Consider the following 20,704-nt stretch of genomic DNA (forward strand, 5'->3'; position numbering starts at 1 on the left):
CATAAAGGACTTCCCATGGCGCGAATCCAAATTAGTCAACTCAGTAGGTTCTGGACACCGGATTTTAACTGTTATGGCTGCAAGTTTTGCAATGTGAGACTTGGAACAGGACAGCAATGCTTTTCAATTTGGTTCTGTTGTTCCATTTCCTTCTCTTCAGCTGTGATTACGTGGTGGTCGGTGGAAAGTAGAAATAGTTCTAGTAAATGAGAATTTTGCTTACCTCGGACGATAATGCAGACATTCTCTGCTGGCAACTGCTGCACCAAAACAAGCCCACGATTCTGCGGGATTGCAGACTATTGGTATATTCAAAAGTTTATTACGATATACTGGTGTTTACACTAAACTAAATCAGTTAATCATGCTTAAGTAATATTTTGAGGTGAAAATATACATTAATTTAACCATGGTCAAGTGATAAAAATACATGTACAAGACGTCAACATGTTCATTACTTTGGTGTAAACACAAGGATAGTAGTAAAGTCGAGTCTTAACTTCCTCGGGAATAAGTAATCTCTTTTCTTATCAGAAAGGATGATCACAATAGCATGATATGCCTCTGCTTTAAAACAATATTGGAGCCTCAAATCTCAATCAATTGTAAACTAGAACAACAAGTTTATACAATCAAATCTGCAACATTCAGTGTATTTCTCCAGGAAATGACGGAAGGTGATTCAGACGCAAGTGATATGTAGATTCGTAAACAACATAAATTGATGTCCGGCTTGAACTGCTGTAACCGCGGATATATAGTGTCATAAACATTAAAAAGCTACGATGCATACCAGCAAAAGAGTGCAAAACAAGCACCGCCTTCTAAATGGGATTGAACTCATCAAATTCGGCTTGAATCTCTCCCGAGAATGTATCTTGTTGCCCAATCAGCAACCACTAAATACCTCGTGCGCCAGCTAACTTGCTTGCTGAAAAGCATATAAAGCTACCGGATTTAGACTCTTTGAATGCTGAAGGAGATAATATCAGAACCAAGTCATGTTCAAGAAAGCGATCAATTATTACCTAGCGTACACAGAATACCACAGCCACTGTGTGCTATGACCCATAGAAACCCAGTCTCCAGGAAGTTCTGCTGCTGCTTGCTCCCCGCCTAAAGGGGCAAATGACCCTAAATGACAATACCTGAAATGTAACATATTGTCATACCAAGACTGAGGCGGATACAGGATTTTAAATTTATGGGTTCCGATAATAGTCTCAAGTTAATATACAATAATAACTGAGTTCACAATCACATATTTATCGATGTTACGTTTGATGGATTTTGTAATACATATATTGGGTATGAGTAAAAGCTATTGGGTTCACATGAACCAGTAGGTTTCCCTTTTAGATCCAGTATGCTAACTTGTAAAAGGCTAGGACAATATGAAAAGGAAAAGTCCGAGAAGGTTAAGCTATACCGGAAGGGTAGAAATTCATGACGCCCAGAACTTTTGAAACGGCGGATACTTTTGCATTGCTCCCAGCGATTAAAGCAACTAGCAAGATATGTACCTTGTTGAGCAGCAACCTAGCATGTGAAAAGACAAGAAATGAAACTAACAGCAAAACATAAAGTGAAATGAGAGAAGGGGATGAAGTACCTGAGCAGTGGCAGGTAGACTCTTCATCTGTGAATAGACATTAGAAAGGGCTAACTTAAACCCTTCAATATCTACCTCCTCTCTTTTATTTCCCTTTGAATCCCTGAGTAAGTCTGTTGCGTCTAATAAATGTTTGCTCTTCCAATACAAGTCCACTTGAGGATGATGAATAATTATGTCTTCCAAAACATCTTGGAATAATGGATAAACTTCCATTATTATCCTTATCCGCTGCTCTAAAAATCGCAGAAATGTCTTCCTAAATCACATAGTTCCATGAAAACAATTATTGGGGACTAAAGTATGTTGGCCAAGTAAACAATAGTTTTGAAGATTGACAAAGGAACTCATGGATGAACCAGGTCCATCACTGGTAGGCATAGACACGGGCAGATTCAAAGCACGTGAGATGCACATGCAGGAGATAAACGAAATCTAGCATAATAATAGATATCTCCTAATCGAAAAGATTGCATAATTAATAAGGAGAAGGACTCTTTACTCAACGAGAACATTATCCAAGATAAGGAAGGAGTTAGGAGTTAGATTAACTAGAACTCTTCCACCAAGGAAGAGTAGTATTAGAACTCTAGTTATTTTCTACTCTACTAACTCTATAAATCGTAAGATATTCTCATTCTACATGTGACGCACAAAAGCAGAAGTTAAACGTGAATTGAGAGCAAAATAGCAAGGCATTTTGCAAGCAGTTCGTGTGTGATTCAAGTGTGTGAACCTAAAGTTACATGAACCAGATAGAAGAACCAGCTCCAAGTGTCTATCTTTTATTCTAGTTCAATTGTAGTAGGTGTTTTCATATTGTACCTTTCAGCTTTATCTAGAGGCAATTGTAATAGGTACTCAGAGTATTCAAGTTAGAGTTAACTTGAAGTTGCCGCAGCAGTTAGAGGTTGGTTGCCACAACGGGATTAGAGTTAATCCTAGGTTTACAAAACTGTTTTGTAAATGCAGTTTTTGGCTCAGTGATTTAGTTGAGAGTTTGGAAAAATCCTACTAGGAAGTAGGTCGTGGTTTTTTCACCTTTTTAGTCAGGTGTTTTCCACGTAAAATACTTGTGTTCTTTAATTTCTGCATTTATTATTTCGCAACAGTAGTATAAGGAACACATACAAGAACCAGGTCCTTCCATAATCTGTGCACGCGAAAAATTAGACACCACACAAATCACCCCTCCCCCCTCCCCTCTTGTGTGGTATTGAAGTTAAAACATCAATTGGTATCAGAGCAGGTTATCCTTGAAGAGGCTAACATCTTAGGTGAAGATCAAGATGAGTGCACCACCTGGAAACTGGGAAGGGCAATCCACTGCTAGGCCACCACTCTTCAATGGACAATATTACTCTTGGTGAAAAAACAAGATGAGAGATCACATCATAGGAGAAGACTATGAACTATGGGACATTGTCACAGATGGTACACTGGCTACCATGAAGATAAATGCCGAAGGAGAAGAGGTTCCAAAAACAAGAGCTGACTGCACTGCTGACGACTTGAGGAAATGTGAGAAGAATGCTAAAGCCAAAAAATGGCTTGTTTGTGGACTCGGTCCAGATGAGTACAGTAGAATACAAAGTTGTACCACTATCAAGGAAATCTGGGACACTTTGCAAGTGGCCCATGAAGGAACACCTCAAGTGAAGAGGTCTAGAGGAACACTACTATATTCTCAATATGAGAATTTCACCATGAAAGAAGGGAAAACCATCCAAGAGATGTATACAAGGTTCATCACACTAACAAATGAACTTAAGTGTCTTGGAAGGGTTATTCTTGAAGAAGACAAAGTTGAGAAGATTTTGACAAGGGTTTTGCCAGTCTCATGGGAGAGCAAAATCACTACTATTAGGGAATCAAAGAACATTGCCACTCTTAGGTTGGATGAGCTAATTGGAAATCTCATTGCTTATGAACTTAGAAGGCAAATCATGAAGATGGATGTACCCAAGAAGGAAAGGAGCCTAGCGCTCAGAATCACTGAAGTTTCTGATCTAGAAGATGATGAAATGGCTATGATCACAAAGGACTTCAAGAAGTACCTAATGAGATGAAAGGGCTTTTCAAGAAGTGTAGGCTACAGCAAACCAAGGGTTTCTGAAAAACAGACCAATGAGGGCTGCTACAAGTGTGGGAAGACTGATCACCACATCAAAAACTGCCCTCAATGGGAAATTGAATGGAAGAAGAAAAGAGTTGAACAAAGAAATAGAAAGAAGGAACAGGTTCATCCCAAGAAGAACAAAGGATCAACAAAGGCTATGGTTGTTGCTTGGGGAGATAGCTCATATGAGGACTCAGATGATGAAGAGGAAGATGAACAAGCACTTATGGCAATTGGAGAATCCGATGAGGAATCTGAAGTAAGTATAATCCATCTAAAAGACAAGATTAAGTTTTTGTCTAAAGAAAGGCTATCTGAGTTACTTCTAGATTTCATTGATGAATCTGAGGATATAAACAATGAAAAGAAACAACTGTCTAAGGAATGTGTGATTTTGAAAGCAAAGTGTAAAAACCTGGAACTTAGGATTAGTAAGACTATAAGTGAAAATACTGCATTAAAGAACCAGGTTCATGCATTTGAATCAAATGTCCTAGAACTTAGATCTGAAAACCTAAAACTGAAATTAGGAACAAGTAAGAAGACAGCCGATTGCACACAACTCACTCTAGAAGAAAATGTAGGTAAATTAAAAGATGAGTTGTATAAGAAGGATGAGCATGTAAGAATTTTGACAAAGGATCTAGGCAAGGTCAAGCATGAACTAGACAAAACTTGTAAATAGAACAGGTCCTCTGATGCACTGTCATGGCTACAGGAACATCATAGTAGCAATAGAAGAGGAATTGGCTTTGGGAATCTGCCAACTAAATGGGATCCCAAAAGCAAGTATCTCACACTTCCTGAGAACAAAATTTGCACACACTGTGGTAAGACTGGTCACTATAAAAGTGAATGCACTGCAAAAGAAAAGGCTAGTCAAAAGAATAAAAAAATTGTTCAAGGGAAAAATAGGCTGCCAGGTTGGGCTAAAAAGAATTTGATTCATCCTTTTGCCTATAGAAAAAGACCCAAACTAGTTTAGGTTCCTATGACTAACTTCTGATTTCCTTTTGCAGGTCCAAGTGAAGGAGAGCAGCCAAATATGGTACATGGATAGTGGCTGCTCAAAGCACATGACAGGAAGCAAGAACCAGTTCCTTTCACTTGAGGACCTCAAGGGAGGTAATGTCTCATTTGGAAATGAGAAGAAAGGTGAAATCATTGGGTTTGGTAAGGTAGGTAAGACTGACTCTTACTCGATTGAGAATGTCTATTTGATAGACGGCCTAAAATACAGTCTAATTAGTGTATCACAATTGTGTGATAGAGGTAACTTGGTAGCATTCACCTCGACTAAATGCTTTGTGATTAATCTTACCACTCAACAAGATTGTTTTGCAGGGAAAAAGAGTGAATAATATATATATTGTAGATCTGTCCATACTGTCAGAAAATGAACTCACTTGCTTAAGTGTGTTGGACAATGATCCCCTCCTTTGGCATAAGAGACTTGGACATGCAAGTCTGAGTCAACTCAACAAATTAGTCTCCAAGGACCTGGTGATAGGGTTGCCTAACATCAAGTTCAAGGAAAACAAAGTTTGTGAGGCTTGTACAAGGGGGAAGCAGGTAAGATCCTCTTTTAAATGCAAGAAAGTGGTAAGCACCACCAGGACGATGGAACTGGTCCATATGGATCTTTGTGGTCCAATGAGAACATTAAGCAGAGGTGGTAAAAGATATGTAATGGTGCTTGTTGATGATTACTCTAGGTTTACTTGGACATTATTTTTAACATCTAAAGATGAAGCATTTGACATGTTCACTTCTTTTGTTAGAAAAACTCAGAAACAACTAGGTAATCAACTTGCATCAATTAGGTCTGATTATGGCACTGAATTTGAAAATGCTAAATTTGCTTAATTTTGTGATGAGCATGGCTTAGATCATAATTTATCTGCTCCTAGGACTCCACAACAAAATGGAGTAGTTGAAAGAAAGAATAAGACACTTGAAGATATGGCTAGGACTATGCTACTTTCTAGTAAACTGCCCCATAGCTTCTAGGTAGAAGTTGTAAATACTGCATGCTACATCATAAATAGGTTCATGACTAGACCTCTTGTAGAGAAGACTCCCTGTGAGTTACTTAAAGGCAGAAAACCAAATATATCCCATCTTAGGGCATTCGTATGCAAGTGCTTTGTGCACAACAATGGTAAAGACTCCCTAGGCAAGTTTGATCCCAGAAGTGATGAGGGAGTATTCTTAGGATATTCTTCACATAGCAAAGCTTATAAAGTTTATAACAAAAGAACTATGTGTGTTGAAGAAAGTGTTCATGTAGTTTTTGATGAAACTAGCATTCTTCCTGAGAGACAGGAATATGATGATGAAGCAATTGGGCTGGTAAGAAACTTAAATGAAACCACTGCCCAGAAAGAAGCTACACTGGAAGAAGGAACAGGTGATGGAACAGGTTCTTCCACCCAAAGCAACATAACAGGGGGAATAGAAAAAAGAGGAAATGATCCCCAAACATTAATGGAACCTGTCCATGAACTTGTTCAACAGCAACAAAACATTGAGGGAATATCAAGGGGTAACCAGTTGGTTGTGAAACATTATAGATATCAAAGTTCTCATCCTATTGAGAATATCATCACTGATCCAACCTCCTGGAATCAAAACCAGATCTTCTTTAAAGAATCTTTGTGCTTTTGATGCTTTCTTATCTCTTATCGAACCTAAAAATATTGTTGAAGCTTTGCAGGATGCAGACTGGGTAAATGCAATGCAAGATGAACTCAACCAATTTAAAAGGAGTCAAGTTTGGCATCTGGTACCAAGACCCTTAGATAGATCAGTAATTGGCACTAAGTGGGTCTTCAGAAACAAATTTGATGAAGATGGAACCGTTACAAGAAACAAAGCAAGATTGGTGGTTCAAGGATATAGTCAGGAGGAAGGCATAGACTATGATGAGACTTTTGCCCCAGTGATAAGGCTGGAAGCTATAAGGCTCCTCATAGACTTTGCTGCTTATATGGAATTCACCCTCTACCAGATGGATATCAAGAGTGCCTTCTTCAATGGCTATCTAAAGGAAGAAGTGTTTGTCAAGAAACCTCCGGGGTTTGAAAGCAATGAGAGTCCTGATCATGTGTAAAAACTCAAAAAAGCACTTTATGGGCTCAAGCAGGCGCTAAGAGCATGGTATGAAAGATTATCAAAGTTTTTTCTTGATCATGACTACAAGAGAGGTAAAATTGACAATACTTTGTTCTTGAAAGAAAAAGGTAAAGATCTCTTGGTAGTTCAGATATATGTTGATGATATAATCTTTGGAGCAACTACTGATAAGTTAAGTAAAGAGTTTGCTAAACTAATGGGGAGTGAATTTGAAATGAGCATGATGGGTGAGCTTAATTTCTTTTTAGGCTTACAAATTAAACAAAATTCAAATGGAACTATGATCCATCAGCAGAAGTATGTAAAAGAGTTGTTTAAAATATTTAAAATGGAAGACTCCAAAGAAATTGACACTCCTATTGCAACAGCTACAAAGTTGGATATAGATGAACCTGGTTCATCTGTTGATCAAAAGTTGTATAGGGGAATGATTGGCTCATTGTTGTATCTCACTGCTAGTAGACCTGACATTGTTTTCAGTGTAGGCCTTTGTGCAAGATTTCAGGCAAACCCGAAGGAGTCTCACTTGACTGTTGTCAAGAGAATTTTGAGATATCTAAAAGGCACCACTGATCTTTGTCTTTGGTATCCAAAAGGTAGTAATTTCAATCTTGTGGGATATGTTGATGCTGATTATGCAGGATTTCTTATGGATAGAAAGAGTACATCAGGTATGGCACACTTTTTTGGCTCATGTCTTGTGTCTTGGGCCACCAAAAAGCAAAATTCAGTGGCCTTATCTACTGTTGAAGCTGAGTATGTTGTTGTTGTCTCATGTTGTGCTCAATTGTTATGGATCAAACAACAATTAATGGACTTTGGAATTGATGTTTGTTGTATCCCTATTTTTTGTGATAATACTAGTGCAATTAGTATGACCAAGAACCCGGTTCATCATAAGAGAACTAAGCACATAGATGTTAGGCATCACTTTTTGAGGGATAACTATGAAAAAGGGTTGATCACTGTGGAATTTTGTGCTACTGACAAGCAAATAGTTGACATCTTCATAAAAGCCCTAAGTAGAGATCACTTTGAAAGTAACAGGTTAGAATTAGGGATGATTAAGATCACCTAAAAGGATCAGTTCAGAATTCACAACGAAAAAAAAAATTGAAAAAAAAAATTGAGAAAAAAAAATTATTGGTTTTGGTTAGAAAATCTGAAAATGTGTATATAATTAGATTATGTTTTTCTCAGACTCATACTTTAAATAGTATACTCTTGTGCCATGGGTTAAAATGACTCATTAATCTCTAATGATATTTTCTCTATTTTGGCAAATTTAGACTTACACAAGAGAATTATTAGTGAAAAACCCGGTTCATCAAGATAATACGGTATGTTTTCTACACTCTGCATAATTTGAAATAATAATATTTGGATCATGAGCAGAGTCCTACTTAATTCCAAACTCCTTTTGGACTTATCCGTTACAAGTGAACCAGTTCTGTTCAAAAGAGTCCCAACCGAATTGAAGTACCTAGATTCTAGGGATACACTCCAAAGTCTTTTCAAAACGAAAATTCAGTTTGATTAGAATTTCACACCCACTATCATCCCTTCCACCACCCCAACCTCTAAGAAAAGAGTAAAGATGCTTGCCAGCAAGGTTGTTACAGGGAGAGAATAAATTTGGAGAATAGGTTTGTACTAGTAGGGTCTAAAGCAAGTGTTCAAGTTACAGAGTCTGGAGGAATTGGTGGTAAAAATGAAAAGGAAAAAGAAAAAGAGAGCAAGGGTATTCGAAGTGCTGTGAGGGGAAAGGGTAAAAGAGTGTTTGATTCTTCACCCGCTCCTGTGAGTTTAACCAAAGACACGGGTGAAATGGTTATTTGGGGAGAAAAATATGCTGGAGTAGAGGAGAGTGTAAAGGGGGAAGTGGGTCTGGCGAAGAAGCCGCTGAAGGGCTGGTTCAACTTGGAAAAAATATAGATGAACCTGCTTCATCTGAACAGGAAACTCTCACAGACCTACTGAAGAGAGTGATTGAAAGTTATAATCCAAAGAAGAAAGGGATGTTGGTACAAGCAAGGATCATTTTGGGGCAAATACGTTGCTTGTGACTATGAAGTCCATGTCACTCCTAAAGAACCTGGTTCATCTAAGAAGGTACCAGTGAATAGCAAGGTGCGAGTCTTGGTGCAAGAAAGTAGGGCTAAGGATGCTGAGATTGAGAGGCTGAAGAAAAGGTTAGCTGGGGTGGAGACTGAGAGAGATGCTCTCAGAACTGAGCTGGCAAGAGTAAAGGAGAAGAATGATGGCATTCTTCAGGATATGCTGAAACTCCTCCAAACCAAAAAAAAAAAAAACAAGTACCCAGTTCTTCCCAGCCTTAAGCATCCTAGCCTAGTGTAGACCAACCAGTGACCCAGTTCGGGATTTGTTTGTTGTTTTTGCTCATGTTTTCAGTATGTTTATTTCTTTTTATGCTTTGTGGAAGAATGATATCAATCATCAATGAAATTTATTATTTTTGCTCTAACTGTTTGTTTATATTTCTTTGATGGTTAAAATTCTTAGCTTGATCTATGATGATTAATCCATGATTGCATTTGAAGTAGCCCTAGTGGCCATGAGTAAGTTTTAAAATCTGGTTATCTCACATTTTTTATGCAACTTTTCGATGATGCCAAAAGGGGGGAAAAGGTTGTGCTTTACACTTTGAACAGTAATTTTCATAACCTAATGAATCTGGTCCTTGATGATAAGTGATAAAAAGGAAAAATGTTTCCAACATTGTATTGATGTTGAGCTAAGTTGAAACAGTGCCTAAGCTTATGGAAGCACAGAGTTTGTCATCATCAAAAAGGGGGAATTTGTTGGCCCAAGTAAAGAATAGTTTTGAAAATTGACAAAGGAACTCAGGGATGAACCAGGTCCATCACTGGTAGGCATAGACATGGGCAGATTCAAAGCACGTGAGATGCACATGCAGGAGATAAACGAAATCTAGCATAATAATAGATATCTCCTGATCGAAAAGATTGCATAATTGATAAGGAGAAGGACTCCTTACTGAACGAGAACATTATCCAAGATAAGGAAGGAGTTAGGAGTTGAGATTAACTAGAACTCTTCCACCAAGGAAAAGTAGCATTAGAACTCTAGTTATTTCTTCATCTACTAACTCTATATATTGCAAGATGTTCTTATTCTACATGTGACGTATAAAAGCAGAAGTTAAACGTGAATTGAGAGCAAAATAGCAAGGCATTTTGCAAGCAGTTAGTGTGTGATTCAAGTGTGCGAACCTGAAGCTACATGAATCAGATAGAAGAACCAGCTCCAAGTGTCTATTTTTTATTCTAGTTTAATTGTAGTAGGTGTTTTCATATTGTACCTTTCAGCTTTATCTAGAGGCAATTATAATAGGTACTCAGAGTATTCAAGTTAGAGTTAACTTGAAGTTGTCGCAGCAGTTAGAAGTTGGTTGCCACAACGGGATTAGAGTTAATCCTAGGTTTACAAAAGTGTTTTGTAAATGCAGTTTTTGGCTCAGTGATTTAGTGGAGAGTTTGAAAAAATCCTACTGGGAAGTAGATCATGGTTTTTTCACCTTTTGAGTCAGGTGTTTTTCACGGAAAATATTTGTGTTCTTTAATTTCTGCATTTATTATTCCGCGACAGTAGTATAAGGAACACATAGAAGAACCAAGTCCTTCCATAATCTGTGCACGCGAAAAATTGGACACTACACAAATCACCCCCTCTTGTGTGGTATTGAAGTTAAAACATCAAAGTAAATAGAGATTTAGTACTGTATTTACTAGAAAGAGTATACCAATTGATTATACTACTATAGATCAAGAATTGATAAAATGTCTCAGAACAGTTGTTTGAACTAAGGCTTCTTTACCATTATTTTACGTTGATCTACAGTGGCACAATCACCAAGTCCGTAAATATTGTTACTGCCCTTTACTCGTAACCATTCATCAGTTGCTAGAACATGTCGGTTCCCCTGCAAGAGGGAAATGGAAGTTACATGGATATAATTAATTAAAACTTTCATTTCTTGCCAGTCAGAAACTTTTTATCTCAGAATATGGCAGGTAAAAGCATCGACTTTTAAGTACAGCATTCAGTGCAGAACAAATGTTTCTTTTAAGCTTAGCATTTAAAGTACTTTTAATCATCGACTTCATGTTTAATGTTTCTTAAGCCGAGGGTCTTTCGAAAAGAGTCTTTCTATCTTAACAAGTTAAGTGTAAGGTCTGCGTACACACTATCTTTCCAGACCCCACTTGTGAGATAATACTGGGTTGTTGTTGAATTAGGTAAAGCTTTTAGTTTCCACTACTATATGATCTGTAAAGCCCCCTTCCACTATATTTATACTCTTGCTCTTCGTGCTGTCCCGCTCCCTACCTTCCCATACTCCCTTGTTCCATAACCATTGACGTCTTGTAGGATGTTTTGTGTTTTTTTTCATGATTATGGTGGTGTGCATCTCGACTATTTCATTGGGTACCTGCTACGTCGTACCAACACAGATACCGGATAACTATGTTCATATGCTAACTAATACACATATATGTGTTAAAGATATGGTCTTAAAAGAACCATTTTATCTTCACTTGGTCTTCAAGATCGAGCTGTTGTATCGCGACTTATAAGTTTCTCACCCAATAGGAGGTCCCAACTAGAATCAAGCTTTGGTATGTCCTTTGTCCTTCATCACTTAACCATCCACACCATTTCCTCTATCTTTCTTAGGCTCGAATCTTTCAACATCATATTGACACCAAACAGGTTATAGCATGCATTAACAGCAATGGAAACGTAAATCTAGGAATCGTTGCATCATACGTGTTCAGGATATGATCTCCAGACTGAATAAGTGTGATCTTCACTAAATCCTTAACTGATGGATATATTCTTACTAAGTCTTCATGAACAAAGTCGTGTAGCTCAGCAGCAAATTCCACTCCAGTTGGATCCCTCCATAAAAATTGGTTCCAATAAATAACTTGACTTTTATAGTGAATAGATGTTATAGAGAAATCTGACTTTTATAGTGACTTTTATACAGCGATGCTGCTATAGAGAAATCTAACTGTTTTATCTTGAAGAAACTTATCATATAAAAGGATAGCCCGGTGCACTAAGCTTCCGCTATGTGCGGGGTCCGGGGAAGGGCCGGACCACAAGGTTCTATTGTATGCAGCCTTAACCTGCATTTTTGCTAGAGTCTATTTCCACAGCTTGAATCCGTAACCTCCTGGTCGCATGGCAACAACTTTACCAGCTACGCCAAAGCTCCCCTTCATATACTAAATGTTAAATTTTCCAGGCCAGGTCAGAACAATCGAAAAAAAAGAACGATAAACCAAGCGAATTTGGAAGCGTTGAAGGGGCGAAAGGATCATTTTAAGAAGCAGTGCACAAAGCTATGCAGTCATACCAAATCTTGTGAGTACAACATAAAATTACAACGAAAACAAGAACTGGAGATCCAGATTGGCTCCAAGTGACTTCTTTCAAACCTTGTCTTACCTACTTTATTATGTTCCGAACTGGCTCAACGATACTTCGTGCCTCAACTGTTCCACATGTGACACTAGGTAACAGTGGTGTAAATGCAAAATAATTACGCGGCGAAACCACTTGAACATCATATGAAGAAATGTCAACATATTTTAGGAAGCTGGTACCAGCCCATCCTGTTCCAAGCACCACTACTCTCTTCTTCTCTGATACTGATTGATTCTCTTCGACAACTTGTTTTCTGCTCTCTACGTTCGATTCTGCATATACCAACAGACCTCCCGTACTGTAACAACCAGCAGAAAAGTATAAGTAGCAAAATCCTCTATCAAATATGGGAGAAAAAAACACGACATTTGATTCACTAAACATCAATGCTTTCACTGAATTCGGACTCTGATTATGTATAATTTAGTAGGTCGGAACTGTTAATAAGCATTTGCCCCCACTGTGAATTCTATAAACATAACTCACTTCATACAAATTAAGAGGAATATATGTTAGGATCGGAAAATCGGTTAGTGCGGAATTTAGTCAAGCAAAGTTATAATGACAATAACAAAGATAATGCAAGTTGATAATATCGCCAATTAAAGTAGATAAAGAAGACATCAATTTAACGTGGTTCGATCAGTTTGACCTACGTCCACAAGCGGCAATTTCACTGTACCAATAAGAGTACAAAAGAGAGTACAAAATTAGAGTAAATACTCTAATTAATCCCAAATACCCTAAGAGAATAGCATCACAAGATCACTCCAAAGAAAGGGTTCACACAAATGCTTCCCAACACTTAACTATCATACAAAACACTCTTAATAAAGGAGGAAAGGAAGAAACAAGAAATGAAGACTCAAGTCTTGTTGGTGTGTTTAAAATAAACTAATGTCCTTTCCTTTTATAGGCAAAAGAGTCTTGGCCTCTTAGTTGTAAAAGAAAAGATACAACTTGTGTAAATGATATCCACCACACAATGCAATATTTTTAGGTCCCAAAGAATATTGTCAATAAAGTCTACACTTTGCAAATATGCTTATGCTTATGTGAGGTGGACTCTATTAGCCAAAATAATGATCATATTACAAATCTCCAACTTAGCCTAATTTTGACTAATATAGTAAATTTGCTCCATCCTCTCCGCAAAAACCCGAATGGGCATATGTCAAAATTTAATGCCATCAAAATCAGACAAGTTGTCTGATACCGAAACTGTAGTAGGGCCTATAACAATGGATCCCAATAAAGTATATAACGAACCAGATCTGTGTGCTTTCATGATCACAAGAGCACCATGAGAAACTTTCAGAACTCCACCTTCACCTGCGTACTTGCACCCAAGAGATTCTAGAGTGCCCAACGAGATGAGATTTTTCTTTAAGTCAGGAACATGTCTAACATCGGTGAGAATTCTTACCACACCATCGTGCATTTTGATTCGGACTGTACCTTTTCCAAAAACTTTGCAGGCAGCATTGTTGCCCATCAAGATAACTCCACCTCCAATAGATTCGTATGTGGTAAATAAATCCCGATTGGGACACATATGATAAGAACAGCCCAAATCTAAAATCCACTCATTGTTAGAATTGAAACTATTATTAGTTGCTAAAAAACAGTTCCCTCAGTCTCATCGACAGCTACACTTGCTTCGGCAATGTCTGTATTTTTGTGCTCATTTTTCCTTTCCTTATGCTTTTCTTTATTTTTCAGCTTATAGCATTCGGAGATAATGTGACCTTTCTTATGACAATAGCGACACTCTAAATTATTGTATCTGGATATGGAGTCGGATTTGCCCATAACAAACAAGCCAACTTCCGCTTGAGTTCCACTAGCTTCCCAAGTAATATCACTATTTATCTGTTCTTTTGATTTTAAGATAGATTTAATATTCTTATAAGAGATATTATCATTTGCATAAAGTATAGTATCTCTTATATGCTTAAAAGATGGGGGTAGAGAACAAAGCAGTAACACGGCTTGATCCTCATCTTTAATTTCAGCATCTATATTACTCAAATCCATAAGAATGGAATCAAAGGTATCAAGATGAGAGAGAATAGAGGTACCTTCACCCATACGAATTGTATAAAGTTTCTGCTTCAGGTAAAGTCTATTTTCCACCGTCCTCTTCATATATAAAGTTTTTAATTTTTTCCACATGCCTTTGGCTGTGGTTTCTACAGAAACTTCACGTAAAACCTCATTTGAGAGATTTAAAATGATACTTGATTTTGCCCTTTTGTCTATGACGGCAAACTTCTCGTCCGTCATTTTATCCGACTTTTTCTCCTTTCCTTGTAACGCCAAATCTAAGCCATCATGAACTAGGATAGTTTCCATCTTTAATTGTCACATTTCGAAGTTTGCACTTCGATCAAATTTCTCAACATAAGTCTTTGTTAAAATCATATTGGCTACTGAAACAAATCCGGTTAGATCCGGCTCTGATACCAATTTGTTAGGATCGGGAAATCGGATAGTCCGGAATTTAGCCAAGCAATGTTATAATGACAATAACAAAAGAAATGCAAGTTGATAATAACGGCAATTAAAGTAGATAAAGAAGACACCATTTTAACGTCGTTCGGTCAGTGTGACCTACGTCCACAAGCGGAGATGAGCAATTTTACTATACCAATAAAAGTACAAAAGAGAGTACAAAATTAGAGTAAATACTCTAATTAATCCCAAATACCCTAAGAGAATAACCTCACAAAATCACTCCAAAGAAAGGGTTCACACAAGTGCTTCCCAACACTTAACTCTCATACAAAACACTCTTAATAAAGGAGGAAAGGAAGAAACAAGAAATGAAGTCTCAAGTCTTGTTGGGGTATTTAAAATTTACTAATGTCCTTTCCTTTTATAGGCAAAAAAGTCTTGCCTCTTAGTGGTAAAAGAAAAGATACAACTTAAATGATATTCATCACACAATGCAATATTTTTGGGTCCGAGAGAATATTGTTAACAAAGTCTGCACTTTGCAAATATGTTTATGGTTATGTGAGATGGACTCTATTAGCCAAAATAATGCCATCTTACAACGTATCTAAAACTACAAGATGTATGAAACCCAAAAGAACATCTTAATCAAGAGACCGAAGTATTCAAAGTCAAACTTCTTAAAAGATATCGCTATTTGTCAAGCATGAATCGTTAGAAACTCTGCTCCCACTTTTGAATCCATCGGACATAGTTTCCATTCATCAAATTTATTTGAGCTATATTCCATAAAAATTAAAAAGAATGATCTCCAAAAGTTTACACTATTATATACAACTCAACAGTGTTTAGACCAACATTTGAAATCTTAGCAACAAATGATCAACTGCACGCATTCAACTATTGTGGTCATACAAAAACATGATTGCCTGTAATGTAATCATTTGTTCAACTTTCTTTTATTGGTCAAACGGGATAAAACGTATATGGACTAATACACAAACACAGCTTAACAAAAATAATGTCTACCGATGTACAGCTATACTAAATAATCACTCAAATTTACATTAAGATTTCAAAAGATCTCATTTTTAAAGGAAATATTGTCAAAAAATACTCATCATACTCTGTTATTTGTCTATTTCTTTGGATACTTAACGTGAAAATAAGTGTCATTTTCCTTTCATTACCTTTGTTGGGCCTAAGAGTATACTCATCATTACGCTCAGATGCAGGGGCGGAGGAATCAGGTCATACCTCTGGTCCCAAACCTCAATCTGGCCGCTTGCCTTCCATGACAAACTTCAATGCAAGGTAGAAAAAGAGGACAAATATGTTCAATTGTCAATAGAAATTCACAAGTTCTCCTTCACTACAAAATCAAGAACCCAAAAAGAAGAGAAGAAGAAAAACACAAACAACACGTTTTGAGTTCGAGCCGTGGGTATGAAAAAATTCTTGGTAGGGAGCGTTTTCCCCGAATGGGATTATATGCGGTGCGAATCCGAATATAGTCGGGCTCCAATGTTGGTACCGGACATCGGGTGGGAAACTAAAAAAAAACATATCCAGTATATTCCCACAAGTGGGGTATGGGGAGAATAGTGTATACGCAGACTTTAATCTTACCATACGAAGGTAGAGATGTTGTTTCCGATAAACCCTCGGTTCAAGAAAAGCATAATCATAACAGTTTAGATAAGGAAATACAACAAGGAGAATTCATGGAAAGAGAAGCAATAACCACAACTAGAAAAAAAAGATAACCGAAGCAAATGAAACAGAAAAAAGAAAAATGAAAATCAAATATAAAGAATCTAGCAAAAGCAATATCATCACACGTTGACACAATTCACACCTTACTAAAGGTTTAACAAAACAACAACATTGAGTGTCAAATAAACAAAGAATTAAGTGAAAAATCACCAAGCAAATTTAAAATTCACAAATTTGGGATGAAAATGAAGTGATGATCAAGCAGAATACATAACCTGACAGGAGAGAGAAGCAGAAGTCTAGAGTAAGAAGAATGGCTGCTAAGAGCTCTGGTTAGATATGTAAAACCACTCATTTTCTTTAATTCAGCTTCTTCTTTTTTGCACCTCTGATCAAATTTGTTTCAAGATTGACACCTTCTCAGTATTGTTAGTGTAAAGTGAATATCAGAATATAGGCTTTAACTGAGTTGTCTGAAATGGTTACAAGTCTCTCTTTTACTCTTGTTTACAAATAGCATGTCAACTCTTTTTGGTCCAAACCTTAGGATTTGAAAATTGGTTTATTCAAGTCTTCTTCTTTTTATATGAAGTCTTCTTCGTTTATCCTAGTTTACATGTGACACATCTTAGTGCTTGCTTGGTACGAGGATAAGGGATAATTAATTTCGGGATTAAATTTGAGATGAGTGTATCCCACGTTTGATTGGGATAAAATTATAGTATAACTAATCTCGAGATTAGTTATTTTGGGATTGTAGCATTTTTTAATACCTATGGGAGGGTGGGATAACTAATCTCGGAATAATTAATCATGGGATAACTTACTTCCCAACCAAACGATCCCTTAGAGTTAAAAAAAATGAAAACTTTGTTATTAAATATGATACGATAATTGTGTGGCTATAAAAATTATTATTAAGAATAAAATAGTAATATAAAGTTAAATTATTTTTAAGTTCAAAAGGTAATTATTATTTTTAGAACAAACTAAAAAGAATAAGTTCATATAAACTGAAACGAAGTGAATAGTTGAGTAGCATACTTATGTATCTGACAAAGTCCATGTAATTAGAACCTATTACTATATAGGTCCATCTGAGTTCATTACTTTTAACTTGAACAGTAGAAGATCATAGTTAGTTTGAACTTGATGGACTTTAATCCTAAATTATTTTAGATTTTTTATCTTAAAAAATGACCTAAGTAATAAATGGATTCATTTATTTGTTTTTTTTTTTCATTTTTGTCCCATTATGAAATTCCCATCACTATTCATTTTGTCATTATAATTTTTGTAATAAAGATAGCTGTGAATTTACTATACATTTTGTAATTTCTCGCCTATTTCTTATATAATTAGACTTTTACTATGGTATTGGTAATTATATGGAAAAATTATCAAATTTGTATAATTGTAATGTTTCTCTCGCTTTCCTAGTTTTCTTTCTCACGTCAAGTATGACTTTGTAAAAAGGAAACAATTAATCCGAATATTGTGCAGACATAATTTATATCTACTTGATGTAGACCTTTTTTTAAATTTATACATTTTTCAACTTAAAACAATAGTTAATTTTTCTTTTAAATTAATGCTTTGAATTTATGAAATTTCTTTTATTTATATATTTTTTTTAAAATCTTTTTTTTTGAATTCTAGGTGTTAGGACGATTTTTGTGAAAAGTTTGTTATAAGAAAGTTTCTTATGTTCTTTCCTAACATCTTCTTTTACCCTATTTTTGGGAATTTTCTTTGAGTAAATGATCACGCCCAACTATGCCTTATAAAAAGAAATTAGCGGTCGTTGCGAATATATTCCGGCTAATAAGTCCGAAGTCGAATCCCACAGGGAATTAACCTATCAAACACAGCTACTAGACTCGCACAAATTCACGCAATCAATCTTCAGAAATATTTAAGTAACAATTTATATTTTTATTAACTAAATATTACGTAATAAAAATACAATAATTAATAACTAACTACGAACGGGTTATAAACAAGAATTGGAATGATCTAAGGTTGTGATTTCCTCTATTGTCGGAATCTTTTTCGCTACGTTTTCTACAAATTTGCCTAAGTCTTCTCTATCGACCATGAGCACTCTAACTGTCGTAACTCTCTTCCGAGTAATTACCATAATTTACGAGATATATTCTCCCGAATTACGCTAGCTGGCATTAAGTACAGCTCACTCAGATCGCACCAAGATTTCGTTATCCCTAATCCCACCTTTAAACCTCCGTATTGATCCCGCATATACGTTTTAGAGTGATGTTGTTCAACAACTACCTAAATATGCACTCTTTTCCGAGTAATACATACTAAATAGGCACAGCTAATTGAGGGCCCTTCAATCAACCACAAGAATAATATAGTTGAACAAATAGAGAAAATACTACGGCAAATTTATATTAACGTAACAAGAAAATCATCCTTCAATAGGTTCCATCAAAACCTTAGACTATGAATTTAGCTACTCATGATCAAAGTAACAATATCCAAAGTATGTTGCATAATTAAAGTACAAGATAAAGATAAAGTGATGTAAAAATTGTTGTCTCTAACTCCCGACGGTTGTTCTATGAGCTATCCTTGCCTCCGGTTGCAAAAGTCCTTCTAAGTGGCATTTTTAGGTCTATTTATATGTATAGGAAAAGACCTAAACGTGTAGGCCAAGTCCTAGTCAAACCCAGAAACGAATTATGTCTTCAAAACTCGGATTGGACCTGACCGCAGTCCTGGCGTCGCCAGCCTAACGCCCGGTTCTACTTGGCCTTTGTCTTTCGTCGCCAGCCTAACGCCAGCTTCAAGCCTAGCCTTTGCCTTGCAACGCCAGCCTAACGCCAGCTTCAAGCCTGGCATCGTCAGGTTCTCTCATTCACTGCTCTCGTGCACGCTTTCGACTTGTATGTCTCATTTTTCTTCTACTTTCATCTCCAATTCACCTACACATAAAATGGACCCTATTACATGCAAATAAGGTGTACTTTATCATAAAGCGTGTAAAAATGCAAGGCGAATAATGTGCTAAACCATGAATTATAGCCACACATCAATACCCCACACTTAAATATTGCTCGTCCTCGAGCAATCAAACTACACTCATAGACACAACCTATTAAGCAATTCCCTTAACTCATTATACCAAGAATCTTTAAAATAGTTTAAGCACAAAGGTGTGACATCCTTGCCTCAAGATTCGACTCACAAATACCATGCCTTATTCATAATTTACTTACTTACTCTACATGGAAGTCAACAACATTACCTTTCCTTTATGAATCATGTGCCCTCGCCTAATCAAAGAGCTTAGTTCCACACACAATAAATTTTAAGAACATAGGAACTCCAGATAGACAAAATTTACTCACTCTCAGGAATAACATTCATATGCCACAAATGATGCACCATAGGCTTGCCCGTAGTGTAATACTCTACTAATCGAGTTCATTCAATCTAAGATCAAGTAGGACTTTCATTGGTTGTAATGTAGGTTGCGGGTCGGGTATGATACATTTGGATATGAGTGACTACACCTCCCTTAAATATTTTAATACATATACTTTAATACACAACTCATACTTATGTCAAACCCAACATTTCACCTTTACATCAATTTATATTACCCCATATTTCTGTAAGCACACGTATATCACTAGCCACCATCATCAATACTTATTTTTCATACAATATACTATTGTCATTCATTTTTTTTTTCTTTTTTTTTTCAAGTGGCTTCAATTGACAACTCTTAATGCACCTTTCTCCTTATTTCAATTGTTCCACTCAAAAGCTACCCCACCACCCCACACTTTGACTTTTTCATAATTCTTCACAATTCAAGTGCTCATGAGAGGTAACAAGGTTCAAATATATGAACAATTAAAATAAAGGGGTACGACTTGTAATGTGGTTACCAAAGAAATAGGATTATAGGCTCAACGAGGTTAACTACGATACATAACATTTAGGTGGGTAAACTTTATATATTTGGCTTAACAAAGAAATGCTTATATCACTTCCTAGACTAAACAATACTACTATTTCGCTTCGCACTCACACGGGGTAAGTTGTAGACATCAAATGCAATGCAAATAATACATACAAAACCTCACACAGACATGGCACACAATTCACTCAGGATTGGTTTTATCGCGACACTCAAGTCAAAGCAATTAAGCAAA

The 20,704-nt window shown here is 36.5% G+C and overlaps 1 long non-coding RNA gene and 1 pseudogene across 1 annotated transcript; both read right to left on the reverse strand.

Annotated features, from left to right (window-relative positions):
- Positions 1-736: 736 nt before the first annotated feature.
- On the reverse strand, positions 737-11,014 carry LOC107819012 (external alternative NAD(P)H-ubiquinone oxidoreductase B1, mitochondrial-like; annotated as a pseudogene).
- Positions 11,015-12,207: 1,193 nt separating this feature from the next.
- Positions 12,208-16,993, reverse strand: LOC142161708 (uncharacterized). Its single transcript, XR_012705980.1, has 2 exons — positions 16,793-16,993; positions 12,208-12,642 (listed from the first exon to the last, which is right to left on the reverse strand). It is a non-coding gene; the product is annotated as an uncharacterized LOC142161708 (long non-coding RNA).
- Between the last annotated feature and the right edge of the window lie 3,711 nt (positions 16,994-20,704).

This window comes from Nicotiana tabacum, chromosome 23 (assembly GCF_000715075.1).
Source record: "Nicotiana tabacum cultivar K326 chromosome 23, ASM71507v2, whole genome shotgun sequence".
NCBI lineage: Eukaryota > Viridiplantae > Streptophyta > Magnoliopsida > Solanales > Solanaceae > Nicotiana > Nicotiana tabacum.